Source organism: Gorilla gorilla, chromosome 19 (genome assembly GCF_029281585.2).
Source record: "Gorilla gorilla gorilla isolate KB3781 chromosome 19, NHGRI_mGorGor1-v2.1_pri, whole genome shotgun sequence".
Taxonomy (NCBI): Eukaryota; Metazoa; Chordata; class Mammalia; order Primates; family Hominidae; genus Gorilla; species Gorilla gorilla.
The window spans coordinates 112,733,046-112,755,368 of record NC_073243.2 but is presented as its reverse complement, the minus strand read 5'-3'; the positions used below and the strand labels follow the sequence as shown (position 1 = coordinate 112,755,368).

At 40.2% G+C, this 22,323-nt stretch overlaps 1 pseudogene; it reads right to left on the bottom strand.

Moving 5' to 3' along the window:
- The window catches only part of LOC129527859 (NADH dehydrogenase [ubiquinone] 1 alpha subcomplex subunit 8-like), a 66,213-nt pseudogene that overhangs the window by 40,098 nt on the left and 3,792 nt on the right, over nucleotides 1-22,323 (bottom strand).

The following is a 22,323-nucleotide window of genomic DNA, read 5'->3' as shown; positions in this document are numbered from 1 at the left end:
AGCCCCTAGGTGCAGCACGGGATGAAGGAGAAGGTGCTTGACCTGCCACCCACAAAGATTGTGTGACCAGGGACATGTCCTCTGGTCAGGCCTGATCAGGTACCTGGCCTGAAAAGTGGAACTAATGCTATTCCCCTACTCACTCAGAGGGTTGCGGGAGACTCAGTAAAGTGACAGTGGTGATTCTGCTGCCATTCTGCAATAAAGGACTTTTGAATCCTACCTTGCTGTCTCTGCAGATTGACTCCATCATAAAGCATCACTTCAGTGCTTACTGGACACCAGCTGCTCGCCAGATGTTAGAGACTGAGGAGGAAGCAATGCTCTCTGCCCTCAAGGAGGGTGTCCCCACTTCCAGCTCACCACTGCAACCCCTAAATACACTCCACACCATAGCCCGATGGGTCTTTCTAATATACAAATCAGATTTTTCACACACACACACACACACACACACACACACACACCCCTGTTTAAAACCTTCCAGTGTAGGCCTGCATGATGGTATGCACCTATAATCCCAGCTACTCAGAAAGCTGAAGCAGGAGGATCACTTGAGCCCAAGAGTTCGAGGCCAGCCTGGGCAATATAGCAAAACCCAGCCTCTAAAAGTTTAAAATAGATACCTTCCAATGGCTCCCTAGAGGTCTCTGCTTGCAGCTTAGTTCTGTATGACTTGGCTCCTGCATACCTCTCTGATCCCTTCCCTTCACTCTCCTCCCATATCCTGTGATCCAGCCGGAGTAAAATGTTAGCAGTCAGCCAGGCGCGGTGGCTCACACCTGTAAACCTAGCACTTTAGGAGGCTGAGGTGGGTGGATCACTTGAGGTCAGGAGTTCGAGACCAGCCTGGTCAACATGGTGAAACCTCGTCTCTACTAAAAATACAAAAATTAGCAGGGTGTGATGGCACACACCTGTAATCCCAGCTACTCGGGAGGCTGAGGCAGGCGAATTGCTTGAACCCGGGAAGTGGAGGTTTCAGTGAGCTGAGATCGTGCCACTGCACTCCAGCCTGGACAACAGAGCAAGACTCTGTCTCAAAAAAATAAAAGTTTGCAGTCTCCTAAACACCCAGTGTTCTCGCTTGCCACCATGCCACAATCCATGCTGAGCCCCTGCCCCCTGCTCCCTGGCTCACCCCTCATCCTCCAGATCCAGCTCAGAGGTGCATCCTAGAGGAGAACCCCTCTGACCCTTAACCTAAGCCAGCCGTCCCTCCCCTCCTCCTTCCCTGTAACATCGCGCTTCCTACACCGGATAGTAATAAGCAGAGAGGGAGCTCTCTGGGGAAGGGACACGCAGGGTGTCATTTCTTTGTTTGCCCAGCGCTTGGCAGGGTCCATGGCACAAAGTAAGGGCTTAGAAAATGTTTGAGGAATGAATGAGAAAATTACTTCAGCCAATATTTATCAAAATCTGATTATATCATCTATCAGGCACTGTGCAGTATGAGGATCCAATAATAACAATAATGAACAAGACAGATGTGGCCCTTGCACTTGTTGAATTTAAAACCTGGTGGGTGGCCAGGGGTGGTGGCTCACACCTATAATCCCAGCACTTTGGGAAGCTGAGATAGGCGGATCACTTGAGATCAGGAATTTGAGACCACCCTGGGCAACATGGTGAAACCCCATCTCTACTAAAATACAAAAAGTTAGCCAGGCATGGTGGCATGCACCTGTAATCCCAGTTACTCGGGAGGCTGAGGCACAAGAATCGCTTGAACCTGGGAGCCAGTCGTTGCAGTGAGCCAAGATTGCACCACTGCACTCCAGCCTGGGCAACAAAGTGAGACTCCATCTCAGAAAATGAAATAAAATAAAATAAAATCTTGTGGGAAAGAAAGAAAATCCAACAAGCAATCACCACAATAAAGTTGATTCATGCTATGATGGGGTCTGAGGGAGCACAAAGCAGGAGCATCAACCCAAGGTGGGGAAGGAAGGAGCCGGGAAGGCTTCTTAAAGAAAGTGAGATTTAAGCTGAGACCTGAAGACAGGGGAAGCTGTAGGCAGGCAGAAAGAAGATCAGACAGTCTATCTAAAGATAGAAACACCTCACCAATCTGGAACACAGCTATCTCATGTATCCAGACAGTAGCCAGAACCAGGAAAGAAGGCTTAAAGGCTACTTACAGCCAAAATATGTTAAAAAGGCCATGGACCTTACTTGCCCAGAAGCCTCTCATTCACACAAGCCTTTCTCTACCTCCAGGCTGACCTCATCTTGCCTTCCTCTGTCACCCACCATATTTGTACATACTTCCAATAGGGCTCTTAGCAGCCCACAGTGGACTCATCAGCTACGTCTGCTTCCCCCAGCACAGAGCATCCAAGGCCACCATGTGTGGCTTTTTAAGTCATGTACAAGAGTGCCATGATGCTTGCTGGGTGCAGTGGCTTACACCTGTAATCCCAGCACTTTGGGAGGCTGAGGCAGGTGGATCATTTGAGGTCAGAAGTTTGAGACTAGCTTGGCCAGCATGGTGAGACCCCATCTTTACCAAATATACAAAAAATTAGCCAGGTGTGGTGGTGTGCACCTATAATATCAGCAAGTTGGGAAGCTGAGGCAGGAGAATTGCTTGAACCTGGGAGGCGGAGGTTGCAGTGAGCCGAGATCGTGCCACTGCACTCCAGCCTGGGCAACAGAGCAAGGCTCCGTCTCAATTTAAAAAAAAAAAAAAAAAAAGAGTGCCATGATGCTGTTCACAGGTAAACATCTTTAACATTTTAACATATGGAATATTTTTATAATTATAAGCTGTATAACAAATGGATTATTCATGATAACAAATGTAAGTTACTGTATAACACATATTGTCATCATGAAGGTACTTGTTGATTTAAACTGGGAATTGAGAAATATTTTGGTTTTGTAAACTAACATCAGATGATTTTATATTTGGGTGGTTTTTTTATTTACAACAAGAATTTTCTGGCAATGGCAGTCATGTCTTATTTTAATAAGCCAGTATGTATTGTTCCCCTTTGACAAATTCAATAATCAAGAGACAATCTGCTGGGCATGGTGGCTCACACCTACAATCCCAGCACTTTGGGAGGCTGAGGCAGGAGGATTACTTGAGACCAGGAGTTTGAGCAACCTGGGCAATACAATAAGACTTTCGTCTCTACAAAAAAAAAAAAAAAAAAAAAAAATAGCTGAGTGGGTTGGCATGCGCCTAGTCCCAGCTACTTGGAAGGCTGAGGTAGGAGGATGGTTTGAGCCCAAGAATTTGATATTGTGCCACTGCCCTCCAGCCTGGGCAAGACAGCAAGACACCCTGGTCTCTTAAAAAAAAAAAAAAAAGACCTTGTTGATGTAACCATATCTAAAATAGTCTGTGTTTCTAAATAGGGATCTGTTTTGACATTTGATAGATGATTGATGAGTCCCTTTAAATTTTTTTAAAAATCCCTCATTGGTATCAGATTCACGTTCATATTGTAATTCAATAATCTGCTGTTTGCTTACTGTGGCAGAATATTTTTGAATTTCAAGTTCAAATCAACAATGCTACATAAATATTAATAACCAACATTTATTTATCATTAATAATCCATTGTTGTAACAAATTTGCTATTGATATGTAAGTGCTATATTGACGAATTTAATATTCTTTCCTTGAGGAATGGGTGCCTTTTTCTAATTCACACAAAAGAACACGATGGGCGAGTAGGGATCACAGGGATGGTGTCTGATAGTGATGACCCATGCCTTGCACAAGCCTTGGGCCACAGCAGACATTCAACACATATTTGTTGAATGAATAATAAAGAACTTCCAGGCCTCAAAAGTTAAAAATCACATATATATGCTTTATTTTACCATACCTTCTAGAAATACTTCTGCACAGTTAATGGAAAAGTGTTGCATACATTCTTAGAATAACAGTTCTTAGTGACCAGCTAAAGCTTATTAAACTGTCACACAGCAGGAACCACTTGCCTCTCCCTTCTTTCTCTAAACACAGAGCATTTTTCCAAAAAGAACGCCTTAGGAGGAAGAATTTTTCATAGCTGTAATATATCATTAGAGGAACATCTTTGCAACCTGCCTAGAGAGTCATAAAGTTTAGTAATTTCTAAGAAAATGCCATAAAAATCCAGTAAGATGGTAAGGTTTTGTGTAAGTAATCTCAAGCAGAGTCTGAGACTCCTTAAGTAAGGAACAAGTGCACAGGCTAAAGAAAGCTATGTTATCATGGAAAGTAAACCCTTCCAAAACCTAAGGCTTTTGGGCTTACAAACAGCTGGCTCTCTATTTCTGGACTGGGCTTCGCAATGCCAGAGACAGGCATGAGTTCACTGCCTGGAATCCCTTCATGTAATTTCCCTTTAAGGAAAATAGTCATTTAGAAGGTAGAAAAAAATCAGCTCTAGAACCATTATTGATTCCACAGTCCAATTCAATCAGCATCTGTGAATGCCTTCTCTGTGCCAGGCACTGGAAGGACTCAGAGATGAAAAACATCTTTGTGATGATACTCACCCTGAGGCTGGGTATCTTACAGTCTATGGGAAGAGACAGATCATCTTAATCAATAATCTTCCCCATCCACCACCATTCTGTCTGTCCCGGGGCCAACACCTCTCTCCTGAGGTTTATAATCACATCCTAACTTGCCTCTCTGCCTCCACTCTTCAAGCCGTCTGTAAGCCATCCTCCATAAGGCAACCAGAGCGATCTTTTTAAAAGTGTAGTTATCTTGCTCCCTGTACATGTTGGCAGTGGTCTGGCCCCCGAGTGTCTGCTGGCAAGGCAAGAATTAGACTGGAAATTCCCATACCAAGCCAGGCCCTCTGAAATGCCACATCCTCAGTGGGTGAAACTGGAAGCAAACCTTCTGTGTTTTGGCCTTGCCTCAGGAAAGGGGAAATAAAAGGAATAAGTCTCTGCTCAGAATGTCTAACCATGATACCTTCCTATCCAAGTATGGAGTCAGAATTCATCCTACACCTATAACCAAAAGAAAAGTCTAACACCAAAAAATGTAGTTTTAAGTGTTCTGGGTAGTAAAGCCCCCTGAGGCATCTGTATAAAAGGAAGATTCTAACTTGAAACCTAAGCCTCAAAGAATGATCAGCAAGTAAAGTTCCAAGGAACATAAGATCACCATCAAAAAAAAAAAAGGCCTAACATCTAAATCAGAATTCCAAAAAGACAGAAGAGAAAGAGTGGATGAGAGACAGTATTTCCATAATTGATAAGATACCAAACCTCAGAGACAAGAATCCCAACAAATCCCAAGAAGAATAAATCAGAAGAAATCCTCACCTAGAAATGTCTTACTGACAGCGAAGACATCTAAGACAAAGGGATTTTAAAAACAGCCAGAAGGAAAGACATTTTACTAGCAGAAGAAAAAGTTAGACTGACAACTGACTTCTCAACAGCAAAATGGAAATGAAAATACAGTGGCATATCTTCAAAGCGCTGAGACCCTATAGCTATCAACTTAGAACAGTATGTACAGCAACACTATTTTTCAAGAACGAGGAGAAAATGAAGGTAATTTTGGACAAATAAAAACTGAGTTTATTAAAACATACTTCCAAGAGAAAGGAAATGACCCCAGAAGGTAGGTCTGAGTTGTAAAATAGAACAGCAAACAAAGAAAATGGCAAATGTGGGTAACTCAAAAGGACACAGACTATATAAAATACCAATAATGCCTAATTTGTGAAGTTCAAAAAAGAATAAGATAGGACTAAAATATTGGACAACAAATGCATATATGTCAGAAGTGATGTGGCCAAAATGAAAAAGCATACTAAAGATCCTTGCGTTGTTAAAAAGAGAATAAAGACAGTAACCTTAGGCTTTGTGAAATTATACACACGTATTAAATTTTCTAGAGTAATCAATAGAAGAATAAAAATAGAATATGTAACTTCCAGACTAGTGCAGGGAGAAAATGAACAAGAAAAAAATCAATTAAAAAAGATATGAAATCACTATCACAGAAGAAATTTTTAACATAACTCTTAATAGATCAGACAAAAATCAGGGCCATAAAATTTATATAACACAATTCACAAGTTAATCTAACACACATATGTAAAATATTGGACAAAAATCAGGGCTACAAAACTTATATAATGCAATTCATAAGTTAATCTAACATACATATGTAAAATATTGCTTTCAATAACTAGAGAATGCATGTTGTTTTCAAGCATACATGGAACATTTACAAAAACTGACCATGTATTAGACCATAAAGCAAAAACCTGCAAAAAAAAAAAGATGGGAGGAAGGAAAGAAAAAACATCCTCTAACCACAATGAAATTAAGTTAGAAATTAATAACAAAAAGATAAGTAGAAATAACCTTATTTGCTTAGAAATGTTCTTGAAACACTAATCTAAATAACCCATGGGTCAAGGAAGAAATCTTCATGAAAATGTAAAATACATAGAACTACAAGGTGATTTTTTAAATACTGCATAATAAAACTCATAGGTGTAGCTAAAGCAGTAGTTAGAGGCAAATTTGTAGTCTTGAGTGCTTTTATTAGCAAAGCAGCCAACTTAATATTGGAAAAAGAACAACAAAATAAACCTCAAAAAGTAGAAGAGAAGAAGTAATAAAGAGCAGCAAGCCATGAAATAGAAAAAAAGATACAATGGAGATGATGAATAAAGTCAAAAGTTGCTTCTTTGAAAAAACTAATCAAATTGAGATACATATAAAATACTCTAAATGACCCAAGGAAGGGGACTTAGCCTAGCCTGGGGCATGTGCGTGGGAGTCAGGGAAGATATACGGAAAACATGAGGTAAAACTTTATTCTTGAAGGATACGTAAAAAAGTAGCCAAACAAAGGGAGGGAGCATTCAGAGGAGGAAAAACATGAACAAAGGTCAAGAGGAATAGCACAGCATGAAGGCTCAAGCAAACCACATGCAGTGTGGTGTCAGTAGTGCATAAAGTTCAAGGAATATGGGAAATAAGCCTAGAGAAGGTTAGGGCCAAGTGTTAATTTTTTTAAATATTCAACTGAGTCTTCATTATGTACCTGGCACTTTACATGAGTATAGCTTTTTATGCTGGCAATACATAACTCCATGAAATATGGTTGTATTATGCCCATTTTACAGAAAAAGAAACTGAGTTTCAGAGCAAAATATGCCAAAAGTTACACATTGAGTTGTTTCAAACCCCTATCTGTGTAGGTCTAGAGCTCATGCTTACACCCACCAAGACATAATGCATCTTGGGTTGTGAAAAGCGTCATATGGAGCCTTCATAAGGAATCTGAACTTTGTTCTTCAGGAAAATATTCAAAATTTCCCTGAAAAAAACAAAGGTCATTCTTACGAAGAAAGTTTAGAGTACTGTTACAGCTTCCATCAGGTTGCATACTACCTTATGGTGAACATTTGGATTGTTTCCACTTTCTGGCTATTGTGAATAATGCTACTATGAACATTAGTGTACAAGTTGTTTTGTGCACATATGTTTTCGTTTCTCTTGGGTTTCTCTTGGGTATATATCAGGAGAGAACTGCTAGGATGTTTAACATTTGAGGAACTGCCAAATTGTTTTTCAAAATGGCTGCACCATTTTACAGCCCCACCAAGAGTGTATGAGGGTTCCAATTTCTCCACATCCCTGCCAACATGTACTATCTGTCTTATTTATTATAGATAACCCAATAGGTATGAAGTGGTATTTCATTGTGGTTTTGATTTTCATTTCCCTAATAGCTAATGATGGCATATGACATTTTAATGCAGCTCTTAATGTACCCCCCCTTTTTTTTAACTCCAGAAATATTTTGACAAAACCTAAGAAATCACCTATCAAAACTGGCTGGGTGCAGTGGCTCATGCCTGTAATCCCAACACTTTGGGAGGCTGAGGCGGGTGGAGCATGAGGTCAACAGATCGAGACCATTCTGGCTGACACGGTGAAACCCCGTCTCTACTAAAAATACAAAAAATTAGCTGGGCATGGTGGCGGGCACCTGTGGTCCCAGCTACTCGGGAGGCTGAGGCAGGAGAATGGTGTGAACCCAGGAGGTGGAGGTTGCTGTGAGCTGAGATCGCACCACTGCACTCCAGCCTGGGCGACAGAGCAAGACTCTGTCTCAAAAAAAAAAAAGAAATCACCTATCAAAACTTTTGGCAATAAAACTGCCAAAGTATGTGAAATGCTTAAGCCCTACCTCTGGGTAGAAGATCGGGGATGACATAAGGAGTTAGAACTAATGAGAAGGTCAAGGATGAGCCAGGCACAGTGGCTCACACCTAGAATCCCAGCACTTTGGGAGGCCGAGGTGGAAGGATCACTTGAAGATAGGCGTTCATGACTAGCCTGGGCAACATAGTGAGACACCACTTCTTTTTATTTTAAAAATAAAAAAAAGAAGGTCAAGGATAAAGAGAAAGCCAAGCATGTCCACTGAATACATTATTTGAACGTTAAAATGAGTGAGTTTACATTGTGATATGGCTGTTTCAAATTAGGCATAATGGCCACACCAAAATAGCCATATCAAAATGCCCCACTTTGAACTATGCACTGATGATTAGAATTAAGTATTTGGTGAAGACAGGGCCCATAGGTTGGAGAAGATTCATTTGTTTCACTCTCTTCTCCAGTATTTGTCATTATATTCTTCAAAAGTAAGTATTTATAGGAACCCTCAGAGCTGAGCATAAATTGCTAAAACTATTTTGGAAAGCAATTTGGCCATATATTCCAAAAGCCTTAAAATGTATATTCCGTGTGGTCTAATTATTTCATTTTTGGAAAGTTAGCTTAAGAAAGTAATATGAAATATGCTGGGTGCAGTGACACACACCTGTAATCCTAGCAATCTGGGAGGCTCAAGCCAGAGGATCATTGATGCCAAGAGTTCAAGACCAGCCTGGGCAACATATGGAGACCCCATCTCTACAAAAAAAAATATATATATACAAACATTAGCTGGCATGGGGGCGCACGCCTTTAGTCCTAGCTAGTTTGGAGGCTGGGGTGGGAGGATCACTTGAGGCCAGGAGTTCAAGGGTGCAGTGAGCTATGTTCACGCTGCTGCACTCCAACCTGGGCGACAGAGTGAAACCTTGTCTCTAAAGACAAAAAAAACAAAAAGAAAAGAACATGAAATATAGGAAGGAAGCACATTCCTGAATAATTTTTAATAGAGGGTTCAATCTAAACATTTAATACCAGGAAAATAAATAATGAAATACAACCCACTGAATGAAATATTTTGCAGCAATTAAAATGACATTAACAAAAAGTTGTATAGCAAGGAAAAATGTTTAAATTATAATGTGGGCATTAATGTTAATGATACAATAAAATCGTATCAGATTTGTAAAACAAAAAAATATATATGCCCAGAAGAAATACTGGAAAGAAATGCTCGAACGTGAAAGCAGTCATTCCATCTCAATGGTAGGACTATAAATGTTTTAAAAATATTTTTTCCAAATTTTTAAGCAATGTACAAGGATTATTTATATAAGTGAGAAATGTGCTTTTTAAATAAAACCAACATCCAGGCTCAAAGCCCAGTCCTGCACTGAAGGACTTATGTAAACACTAACTCTGATGTTCTTATTTCTAAAGGGGCCAGGAACTCACACTCTCTTCAGAGGAGCAATACAGTCCACCAGAAAAAGACCTGGCCTACAAGCCAGGAGAGCCAGCCTCTAGATCTAAGCTGTGTGTCTCTTAACACCTCTGAAGAGTGGAAGAGTTGAAAGAGAACAAACACTGATTGCGTACTGACTTTGCCATACATGTTACATGTATGATTAACATGGAATAACCCCCTAAGTACCATGATGCCCCATGTGACAGAACTAATACCTGGTGGGGATTCAAACCCAAATCTATAGATGCAGGGACATCTGTACAACAGAAATAATGAAATCTACCATACTTACTGCACAAAGTCAAAGTCATGTTAGATAAATCTATGTGAAAGTTTCATATAAAATATCCAGTTCCATGGATATGGAAAACTCTAAGCCTCTCCACACAATCTCTTAATTCACTAGGTATTTCATAGCACCTGAAGGCAGAATTATGTGTTTCTTCTGCCTTCTTGAGCTAACAAGTCAAAAGTAATTAAGGACTGTTTTTAGTGAATGAGAAGAAGAAATTTTTTAATTGTAATGTGGATCATGCAAGGCAAATGAATATTTGGTAGACATTTAAATAACCAACGGGGAAATATTTACAATGCATATGAGATAAAAAGTAACCATAATATTTACAAACCAATAAGAAAAAACATACACAAAACAACCCAAAAGATAAAATGAACAAAAAATAGATTCAGTCATTTCACAGATGAAGCAAGACAAATGACAAATTAACTTATGCAAAAAGTTTAACCTTGTTGACAATCAGAGAAATGTAAATTAAAAGAACACATTTTTACCTGTCACTCTGGCAAAGATACACAAGATGAATAGTATATAGTATTGGAGCAGATATGCAAAAACAGGCAGTCTCAAACCCTGCTGAGGGCAATTTGATAGTAACAATCAAAATATAAAGCACATATGCCCTTTCATCCAACAATTCCTAGGAATTTATTCTACAGAAGTATTTGCACAAATACACACTTAAAATGTCTGAAAAGGCCAGGTGCAGTGGCTCATGCCTGTAATCCCAAAACTTCGGGAGGCCAAGAGGGGGCAGATCACTTGAGGTCAGGAGTTCAAGACCAGCTTAGCCAACATGGTGAAACCCCATCTCTACTGAAAATACAAAACTTAGCTAGACATAGTGGCACACACCTGTAATCCCAGCTACTCTGGAAGCTGAGGCACGAGAATTGCTTGAACCTGGGAGGTGGAGGATGCAGTGAGCCAACATAGTGCCATTGCACTCCAGCCTGGGTGACAGAGTGAGACTCTGTCTCAAAAAAAAAAAAAAAAAAGAGTCTGAAGGGTGATGTTAATTGCACCACTCTTTGTAATAGCAAAGAAAACACGTAGAAACAACAACTGTCAATAAATTGTGGTATATAAAATGGACTATTAGGTTGTTAAAATGAAATGAATCTATATATACTAACAGAGAAAGATGTATATGAGGTACTGCTAAAACAGCAGTTGCCAAACACTATCTATATGGTATAACTGCAGCATTTTAAAAAATGAAATATCTGCTGGGTACAGTGGCTCACATCTGTAATCTCAGCACTTTGGGAGGCCGATGCAGGAGAATCACTTGAGCCCAGGAGACTAGCTTGGGCAACATAGCACAATGCTGTCTCTACAAAAAAATATTAAAAATTAGCTGGGCATGGTGTGCACCTGTAGTCCCAGCTCCTGGGGGGCGAGGGTTGCTGAGGTGGGAGGATGGTTTGAGCCCAGGAGGTGGAGGTTGCAGTGAGCCGAGATTGCACCACTACACTCCAGCCTGGGTGACAGAGCAAGACCCTCTCTAGAAAGAAAAAATAAAATATGTGTATATTTATATTTATATACAGCATATATTTGTATCTCTACATGTGATATCATGGTGGTAATTAGCACAGTTTACCAAATAGCCTGATTCTCCTCTTTACACCCTCACGGTGGGATTGCACATCCCCCATCCCTCTGAGGTTAGCCATGGCCCTGTAACTTGCTTCAGCGAATCAAATGTGAGCCGAAGGGATGCATCACTTCTGGGTAGATGTTTTAAAAACCAGTGCAAATTCACCACCACATGCTCTTTCCCTCCCTCAGTGACTCATGAAAGCAGGTGTCACAATGGGAGACCACGATCTCAATAACCAAGATGATGAGAGACCCCTGCTCCCCAACCCCACCAGCGCCCATTGAACCCATGCGCAAGAAATAAACTTTGGTTGTATTAAGCCACTGCTCTGAACTCTTAAGTCACCTCATGTAAAATGACCAGATTCATCTTCCTAGATGTATAAATTCAGAAACCTTTTATTGGGAACAGAGCTTTTGTGTATACAATCACACAATTATTATTATAACCACCTTATGAGGCATTATTATCTCTAGTGCACAGATGAAGACCAGGGAGGTTAGCATGCCTAAGATAAGATACACACTAATGTCAGAGCTAAAGCTGGAACCTAAGTCTTCAAGTCTACTAGTTTTGTTTGTTTGCTTTTGAAAGTTATCCCACCGCCCTGTCATAAGTACAGATGGTTCCTAATGATCCACTAGTGGTTCCCTGGTATTTGCAGCTCCTTTAAGGAATTAAAGACATTTATGAAATTGGCTGGGCACAGTGGCTCATGCCTGTAATCCCCGCACTCTGGGAGGCTGAGGCAGGTGGATCACTTGAGGTCAGAGTTCAAGACCAGCCCAGGCAACATGGTGAAACCCCATCTCTACTAAAAATACAAAATTTAGCTGGCCATGGTGGCGGGTGCCTGTAATCCCAGCTACTCAAGAGGCTGAGGCAGAATTGCTTGAACCCGGAAGGCAGAGGTTGCAGTGAGCAGAGATCGTGGCACTATACTCCAGCCTGTGTGACAGAGTGAGACTCCACTTCAAAAAGAAAAACAAAAAAAATGTTGCCCAGGCTAGTCCTGAACTCATGAGCTCAAGCGATCCTCCTGCCTCAGCCTCCCAAAGTGCTAGAATTGCAGGTGTGAGCCATGGCACCTGATCGAGAAATACACTTTTGAAAAGAGTTAAGAGAATTTTTTTTTATCTCACAGAGTTTTAAAAAATGTTAATACAAAGATTCAAGAATAAATATGCTTTCTTACTAGCATGACTTGTTATTTCTTCTTTCATAAGTCAGAAATGAGAAAAGGTAGTTTTATTTGTTACATGTATAAGTTCTACCACTTTCCAACCTAGAATTATCAACTATTTAAAATAATATGTTCAGTACATCAGAAAGTATCTGAAAATAATCAAGCCAGATATAAAAGACAAAAAAATTGCTAAGTTATTACTTATGACACCAAGCTTATAATCCAACCATTCACAGATGCTATACACAAAGAGAAGGGAACTAGACCAGGTATGGTGACCTGTAATCCCATCACACTGGGAGGCTAAGGTGGGAGGACTGCTTGAGCTCAGGATCTCAAGACCAGACTGGGTAATACAGCAAAATCCTGTCTCTACTAAAATACAAAAATTAGTTGGGCATGGTGGCCTGCGCCTGTAGTCCCAGCTACTTGGGAGGCTGAGGTGGGAGAATCACCTGTGCCCAGGAAGTCAAGGCTGCAGTGAGCTGTGATTGCACCACTGCATTCCAGCCTAGGAGAGAGAGTGAGACCTGAGTTTTTTCCTCCATGCCTTGCTACCTGTGCTGCCCCACAGGGAACGGAGGGAGCTGAGGCTGAAGAAGCAGGGATGGGTCAGATCATAAAGGGCCTGCATGCCATATTATGGAGAAGATGCTTTATCTCACCAGCAATGCAGAGTCCCCGTACAGTTTTTAAAAACACAGTGACGTAAGATTTGTTTTCCACACAGATCACTCTTCTTGTGGAGGTGTAATTTAATCCTCAATTCTTCAATTTCATCTAAAGCCCACATTGATCCACCCTCCTCTCCCAGAAATTCATGTACCCCAGGTTAAGAACTCCTGTCCAAGAATAAGATAACAGCAGCAGGAACAATGAGAGGATTAAAAAAAAAAAATTCCAGAAGATGCTAATCTAAATGAAGTGATGACTGCATGGAATCAGTAGGGAATGAAGAATTCAGGTTTCTAGCTCTGATGTTTCAACAGACGGTGGTGTCACAACTAAGATAGGAAATATAGGAGAAAGAGAAACACTTTTAAAACTACAAGAATGTAGTTTAAAAAAAAAAATCTTAGATATGTTCTGAAAAATATGGCATAAGCCTGATCCTATTTCCCCAGTGAATTCCACAATAACCTCCACAATGTTTTCAACTGACAGTGTTTCACTAATACTTTATCTTTCTCTACTCCCTTCTGTTCTTTAATTAGCTAATTAACTAAAAACAAATCTGCACATGCTAGAAGGCCTAAAGAAATTTTTTTTTTTTTTTTTGAGACGGAGTCTCACTCTGTTGCCCAGGTTGGAGTGGAGGTAGTGGCACAATCTCCATTCACTGCAAGCTCCACCTCCCGGGTTCACACCATTCTCCTGCCTCAGCCTCCCAAGTAGCTGGGACTACAGGCGCCCACCACCACGCCCGGCTAATTTTTTGTATTTTTAGTAGGGACGGGGTTTTACCATGTTAGCCAGGATGGTCTCGATTTCCTGACCTCATGATTTGCCCACCTCAGCCTCCCAAAGTGATGGGATTACAGGTGTGAGCCACCACGCCCGGCCAGAAATATTTCTATTTTTAAAAATTCCTTTCTGGATTGTGTATAATCACTGCCTAATTAATATGCTTGGTAAATCTGGTAAGTTCTTACATCATATCTGTATTTACAGAGACCCTTTGCTGACCACCTCCTGCCTTTATCCCACCCGAGTCAGAAAGTGAGACCTCCAGCAGAAGCCTTTTTACCTTTGACAGTTCTCCCAGGTCAGGCCGCACCCAGCCCAGTTTGTCCAGCACACACTCGTCAAACTTTGCCTGCTGTTTGCGTCAGTGATGAAATAACTGCTGGCCAGTACAATCAATGCAAGTCCAATATTCTGTAAAAGGCTCTGCACAGTGACGTTTTATCTGCCTGGAAAAGAAAGCTGGGTTAGGGGCATCTCTTTGCAAAACAATGAAAAACAGAAAAGTGAGAAAAAAATAGGTACAGATCTCAAATACATAGCCTTGCTTTTTGAAAGGTATATGAGTATATATTCTTACCTCACTTACAAGACAACTTCAGGATCCTCAATTTGAGAACAAGTTAGTAAACAAAAAAGATTTCTGAGGTAGAAAACCTAATTTCTTTATATAGTAAGAAGAAAAGAGCGTAGCCTAATGCACGCCTATTTTACTCAGAGGGGAACTCCTTACTTGGGGCCTATTTATTCTTTTCTTCAGATCCAATTCCTCTAAGGGTATCAGCTTAGCAAATTTAGAAGAGAAGGAGGCATAATTAAATCATGGACATGCTGATAGAAGTCAAACGTGACAGACAACGGCAAAGGAAGAGACAGAATTATAAAAAGCAAATACACAAACTAACAAGCAGAAGATCCTGGGATCATTCAGTATAAAGACAAACTGTACTCCACTCCTCAAAAGCTCAAGGTCCTCATTTTATTTACGCATTGAACAAAAATAGATATTAATCCTTGCTATCAAGAACAAAGTTATATTATATTTGGTATTCTCTGTTAAGAAGCAGGCTAGCATATAATTCATTCTGTGGCCATCAAAAATGGCTAGAGAAAATTTAACTTCTGTGTATAAGAAGAATAAGTTTCAGTTTTTTGCAAAATCCTCCTTATCTTATCATTCAACCCTGCTAGTATGCATGTTCAAGCAAGAATAAAATACCATCATTTTATGTAAAAGCCATACTTGAGGCAGTGAAATTCAGAACACCTCTTTCTCCCAATGAAATAATAATTTTATTATTTAAGTGCTTACCTGTCATACTCCAGAAATCTAGCTACACTCTCACATGAATCTTGTTTAACATGGATCAGGAAGGAAGGATCTCAGAGATGGCTTAAGGAAGTATACAGTGAAAAATCTGCTTTCCACCCTGCCCAATAAGCCACTCAGTTGCTCTCCTAGAGGTCCACCAATGTCACCAGCTTCTTAGGTTTCCCTTCCGGGTATACTAAGCATAACCTGCACCCACATAACTTCTACTCAAGAATCACTTTGGTAGAAAGCAACCATTTCCAATGGGAGTTTTATATTCCTCCAAAACGCAGCAGCAGCAGACGGGCTGCAAGCCACTACTCTAGTAGCACGGATCCCTGTTCTGGACCCTGTTACCCATACCTAACAATTATCTACTAATGCCTAAAACCAGCAACTTCAGCAGTGAGAAATTCCTCTATGGAGGCAGTTAGGCACCTTGGGAATTTGTGAAATCCAAACATTCCTTAAAATGTACTACCACTGGGCCATGGAAAAAATGCTCGCAAAAGTTCTCTTAGAAAATAAAAATTGTTTAGGCTGGATGCTGTGGCTCATGCCTGTAATCCCAGCACCTTGGGAGGCCAAGGTGGGTGGATCACTTGAGGCCAGGAGTTCAAGACCAGCCTGGCCAACATGGCGAAACCCCATCTCTACTAAAAATACAAAAATTAGCCAGGCAGGTGGCACACACCCGTAATCCCAGCTACTCAGGTGGCTGAGGCATGAGAATCGCTTGAACCCAGGAGGCAGAGGTTGCAGCGAACAAAGATCACGCCACAGCACTACAGCCTGGGTGACAGAGTGAGACTCTGTCTCAAAAAAAAAAAGAAAAATTGTTTAAATAAACACACACACACACTCAATCTCGCTGGCAATCAAATCAATGCAAATTGAAACATTTGCACCTCCCAAATACTGCAAATTAAATATTTGCACCTCCCAAATATTTAAATACTATGCATACCAGAATCCAGCGCTGAGGACAGCATAAATTGATCCAACATTTAAAAAACAAAAGCATTTGCTGGGCACGGTGGCTCACGCTTGTAATCCCAGCACTTTGGGAGGCCAAGGCAGATGGATCACAAGATCAGGAGATTGAGACCATCGTGAAACCCCGTCTCTACTAAAAATACAAAAAATTAGCTAGGCGTGGTACTGGGTGCCTATAGTCCCAGCTACTCGGGAGGCTGAGGCAGGAGAATGGTGTGAAGCCGGGAGGCGGAGCTTGCAGTAAGCCAAGATCGTGCTACTGCACTCCAGCCTGGGCAGAGCGACACCCCACCTCAAAAAAAAAAAAAAAAAGCGATACAGTTCAAGAGCCATAATGATGTTCAAAGCCCTTTATAGAGTAAACTCACTGTTAGGAAATTTATGCCAAGGAATTATTAACTGATGAAAATGATCTATACGCAAAGGTAATCACTGCAGATTTATCCAAAATAATCAAAAACTGAAATCAACAATGATGTTCAATAACAGGAATTGGTCAGGTACGTTATGGTTGGTTTATCCACTGATGGAATAATATATAACCATTAAGAATGATGATCATGGCCAGGTGCGGTGGCTCACACCTGCAATCCCAGCATTTTGGGAGGCCAAGGAGAGCTGATCACTTGAGGTCAGGAGTTCAAGACCAGCCTGGCCAACATGCTGAAACCCCATCTCTACCAAAAATACAAAAAAATTAGCCAGGCGTAGTGGCGCAGGCCTGTAGACCCAGCTATTCAGGAGGCTGAGACATGTGACTCGCTTGAAGCCAGGAGGCAGAGGTTGCAGTGAGCCAAGATCACACCATTGCACTCCAGCCTGGGCAACAGAGTGAGACTCCGTCTCAAAAAAAAAAAAAAAAAAAAAAGATGATCATGAAGACTATATAGCAACTTCGAAGGATGTTTCCAATAATATCAAGTGAAAAATGAATTTCTCAATGTATACATACTATGATTATAACCACAAAAATATCTTTGCATAGGGACAGAGACAGCAGATGCAAGAAAGGAGGAAAGCAGCTACTGTGCTAAGGTATCTATTTTTTTTCTCTAACTTCATTGTAGTGGACATCGGTGGTTTCTGCCTAGCCAGCAGTCATTCCCCATTCTTCTGTAACATCCTTCTAATTTTCCTTTGGGAACAACCCCTCCCTGTCTCTCAGCAATGTGGTTTGGATGAAGCTAAGTCCACTCCCCATCTCAGGCCTGACCAATTAGAGCTTTTTATCTCCTGAAGCACAAGTGATGCAATGATACGTATACGAAGTCCGCCAGCCAGGACAATTAGACTCAGTTCAGGAGCTTCTGCTCACTTCTGGATAAAGGGCACACTTTGTCTAGGTTTGCTAAGCAAGTATCAACAGAACAGCAACTCGAGTGGCTGGTGGCCATTTTTGGTACAGCAAGGTGAGAGTCTTTCTGAAATGAGGTCAACAGAGAAAACCAGGACTAAGAGATTGTGAAAAGAGGAGAGGCAAAAAGACATCAAGTAGTTGTGAAATTATTTAAGCCCTTGAATCCAGCCCTGCCTGATGCCAGGCCTATTTCTGGACTTCAGAGTTACAAGAGCCAATTTCCTTTGAGTTCACTCTCTCTCCTTTTAAATAGAGTGCTAATATGCTTGCTAAAACATTTTCCTACAATTACACTGTTTAGTTTTTTTTTACTTAAGTATCAAGCACAATGACCTACCTAAAACCTAACTCCGAATACAGTTTTCTTTCCATCATACCTGTGTTCTGTAGTAATGACAAAACCTAGTGAATGCCTGCTTAAAAAGGACTGTGATAGGTTGTTTTACGTGCCTTTTCAAATTTTTCACAGCAAAAAGACTTTCCCCTTGCTGTAGCAAAAATGGTCACCAGTCACTTGCTTAGCAAACCTAGATAGGTATTATTTTACAATTTGGAAACTGAGATTCATGGAGATAAAAGAACTTGCCAGATAATAAAAACAAAACCAAAAATAATTATCATCCTTTGAATGTTTTACCTTGGTCTGATTTCAAAGCCTATGTACTTCCTAATAAAATCCAGATTATTAGCTGGCTGTTCACTTATTCATTTAAACCTTTATGCTTCAACCAAGTAGGCACTGATACCAAAGATTTTTACCTAAAGAAGTCCAAAGCACACTTGTTGACCAGTTTGCCTTCCTCTAAACAACGCCTCGGATCTTTCTCTTCCCAGCGGCAGAGCATAAACTCCTTGTTGGGCTTATCACATTGAGCTCCATAGTGATGGGCCGCAGCTTTAAGCACAGCAGAACTAATTTTCACCTAGGAAAGGAAAGATGGGACAAAGGCCACAGACTGTGAACCAGAATACCACTTTCTCAGCTTTACCTCATGCGGGTCAGAATAGAGAACACAAAAGTAGCACTGTTCTGACTTTACCAAGAAAATTAAACACTGTCATAATAATAATTTTTTTTTTTTTTTTTTGAGGCAGGGTTTCACTCCCATCCCCCAGGCTGGAGTGCAGTGGCGCGATCTCGGCTTACTGCAACTTCGGCCTCCCAGGCTCAAGCGATTCTGCTGCCTCAGCCTCCCAAGTAGCTGGGATTACAGGCATAAGCCACCTCGCCCAGCGATCCTTTAAAATCTATGGTGATTTAGAGAACACGAAGCTCTTTCACATATATTATTTTCTTCACTTTTACAATAGTCTCATGAAGAGATTAATATTCCCATTTTAGAGCAGAAGAAATGGCACCCCTAATAGAATCTTTATTTATGGTAGAGAGAAAAGGGGTGTAGAGAAGGATGGAGTCTTCTGGGATGCAGGGAGAGGAACCAACTCTGGAGAGCTTTGCTGAGTTTCTGCTGCTGGAATAAAATTAATAGATATATAAGGCTGGGCACAGTGGCTCATACAGGTAATCCCAGCACTTTGGGAGGCCAAAGCAGGAAGATCACTTGAGGCCAGGAGCTCAAGAACAGCCTGGCCAACATGGTGAAAGCTTGTCTCTAGTAAAGATACTAGAGATGTATCTGGGCGTGGTGGTGCACACCTGTAATCCCAGCTACTAGGGAGGTTGAGGCATGAGAATTGCTTGAACCCAGGAGGCAGAGGTTGCAGTGAGCCAAGATCACGCTACTGCACTCCAGCCGGGGTGACAGAGCAAGACTCTGTCTCAAAAAAAAAAAAAAATTAAATTAAATTAAATTAAATTAAAGGATAAATAAAACTCCCAGAGGACTATGGAGTCACAGAAGATGAGGCTGGAAGAGATCACAAAGAGCATCTAGTCCATCTAGTAATAGTCCATCTAGTCCATCTAGTAATAACTAATAATAAAGTACTAAAATCTACAAATTTTTTAAAAATCAGAGCATATCCAAGGTTGCCATCCCTTTAACTATGCCCACCAGTTTCGCTCAATAGTATTTTAGTGATATTTTCTTGAGAAGATACACAGTGTAGATATAGCCAGCTCAGAGAGAACTGCAAACTGTCCAGGGCCTACAAACAGCTGCTTAAGCAAGAGACCTGTGGTCCCTTTTCTGTACTACCTTTTCTTATACCAATACCACAATGTTTTAATTACTGTCACTGAAGATAACATTTTGTTATCTGGGAGAACCATCCTCCTCATTCTTCCTTTTCAAAACTTTTTTGGCTATTCTTTCAGATGAACATCGTCCCCCAATAATTTGCATTCAAATTGTATTAAATTTAGTTATATGTTAAATTAGGGAACAATGGGCACTTTTTATAATACTGGGTGCCTGCTCAAACTTCACATCCTCAGAGAGCCTCTCTCTAATCATCTTATATAAGCTATCATCAGTGGTCACTCATGTGGTCTGGTCTTAGCATTCATGTGCTAAGTCTGATCAATTCTAGACATACTTGTTCTTTCCTCTCTGTAAGCACAGTTTCTGTATTAAGCACCAATTACACTGGGGTCATTAACATCTTTCTCAATAATTTTAAGAGCCCCTGAGTGGTCTGTGTGTGACTAGAACATAAGCTCCCAGAGGGAAGGGATTTTGTTTTCAACAGAGATCCACTACTGTAAAGATATCAATTCTCCCTATATTAAGCTATGGTAATTAAATATAATGTTGAATACGGTACACACCAAGCACCCAAAATAGTGTCTAGCACAAGTAGCTGTTGAGCACCCACTCTTTGCTAGAAAATGGGGATACAATAATTAGAAAACAGATATGAATACATCAATCACACCTTCTCATCCACAACACAGTATTTCTCTCCATTTATTCATAGTCAAGTCATTCTTGTCCTTTGGTTAAAACTAGTTTCCTTCATTATAGGGACCTTGAACATTTCTTGTTTATTCCTCAGTATTTTAGCACTTTTGATACTATCTAAATAGGATAGTTTTTCTATTAGACTTTCAAACTGTTTACTGCTTGCTTGTATACTGTATTTTCTCTCCAGCCATCTTACTGAACTCTTGTTAGTTCTGACACAAAACTCAAGAAGATTAACAGAAAAACTGCCATTTACAAATAAAAACTGTCTCTTTCCCTTCTGCTACTTTATTTTTTTCTTCTTATTCTCATTTCCTATTTTATTGCTTTAACCAACCCCTTCAGGACAATACAGATGAAGAGCAATGACAGCAGACAACCTTCCCTTTTTCTAAAATTAAAAGCAAGTTTGGTATAATATTTGCTGTTGGTATCTGGAATATAGTTGTTTGGATATTCCTTGTTAAGAAAGCTTCTTTCTAATTCTAATTAGTTTTGCTTTACTGTTGTTTTCTATACCAGAAAAGACTAAAATTTTTAGGCTTTGTTTTCATTAATTTATAAATGTAACATAGAGCATTAACAGATTTTGTAAAACTGATCCAATGTATTTCTAGAATAAAATCTAGTCTGTCACAGTGTATTATGCTTTAATACACTACTGAATTTGATTTGTAAAATTAAAAATTGTTGTGTGAGAACAGTCTGTAATTTTATTTTATTATTTTTTTGAGACCAAGTTTCGCTCTTGTCCAGGCTGGAGGGCAGTGGCGCAATCTCAGCTCACCGCAACCTCCACCTCCCGGGTTCAAGTGATTCTCCTGCCTCAGCCTTCCTGAGTAGCTGGGATTACAGGCATGCACCACCACACCCGGCAAATTTTGTATTTTTGGTAGAGACGGGGTTCCTCCATGTTGGTCAGGCTGGTCTCAAACTCCCGACCTCAGATGATCCTCCCACCTCAGCCTCCCAAAGTGCTGGGATTATAGGCATGGGCCACCACACCCAGCTGTAATTTTATTTTTTATGCACTTTATGCAGCTAGATTATTAATAAAAGGCAAGGAAAGATGACAAGAGTAATTAATCTATACACTACAGAAAGGAGAATAAAGTTATGACTATGTCTATTAATAGTGCAACTGTTATAATTATCAAAGATAAAGTTATGACATAAGTGAAATCTGCCATGATGACTCTAATAAATTTATGTTTAAAATCTGTAAAGTTTTTGTATTAAAGTTTTTGAAAATAAAAGAATTTATTTAGGTAAACTGGCACACATTTGCTTGTTTTATTACCTATAAACAGCTAGGAGAATAAAAACTAACACTCAAACTTTTCTAAAAGCTTAATATATTTTAATAATTAAGTTAGTTATATTTACTTGTCATATGCCTTAAAAGAGCTTTAACTGGCTGATTCAATTATTCAAAGGCCCAAAACTATACGGCCCAAAAAGCCTGACACATTATTTATTTCCCTACAAATGTGGAAATCTTATCAAAATGAAGGTATACACATGTTGCTGAGCATATAAAACACCATCCCTGTCACAGGAAAATAAAGGAAGACATTGAGTCTGTTTCATAATTAATGAAAAAGAGGGATGTGCT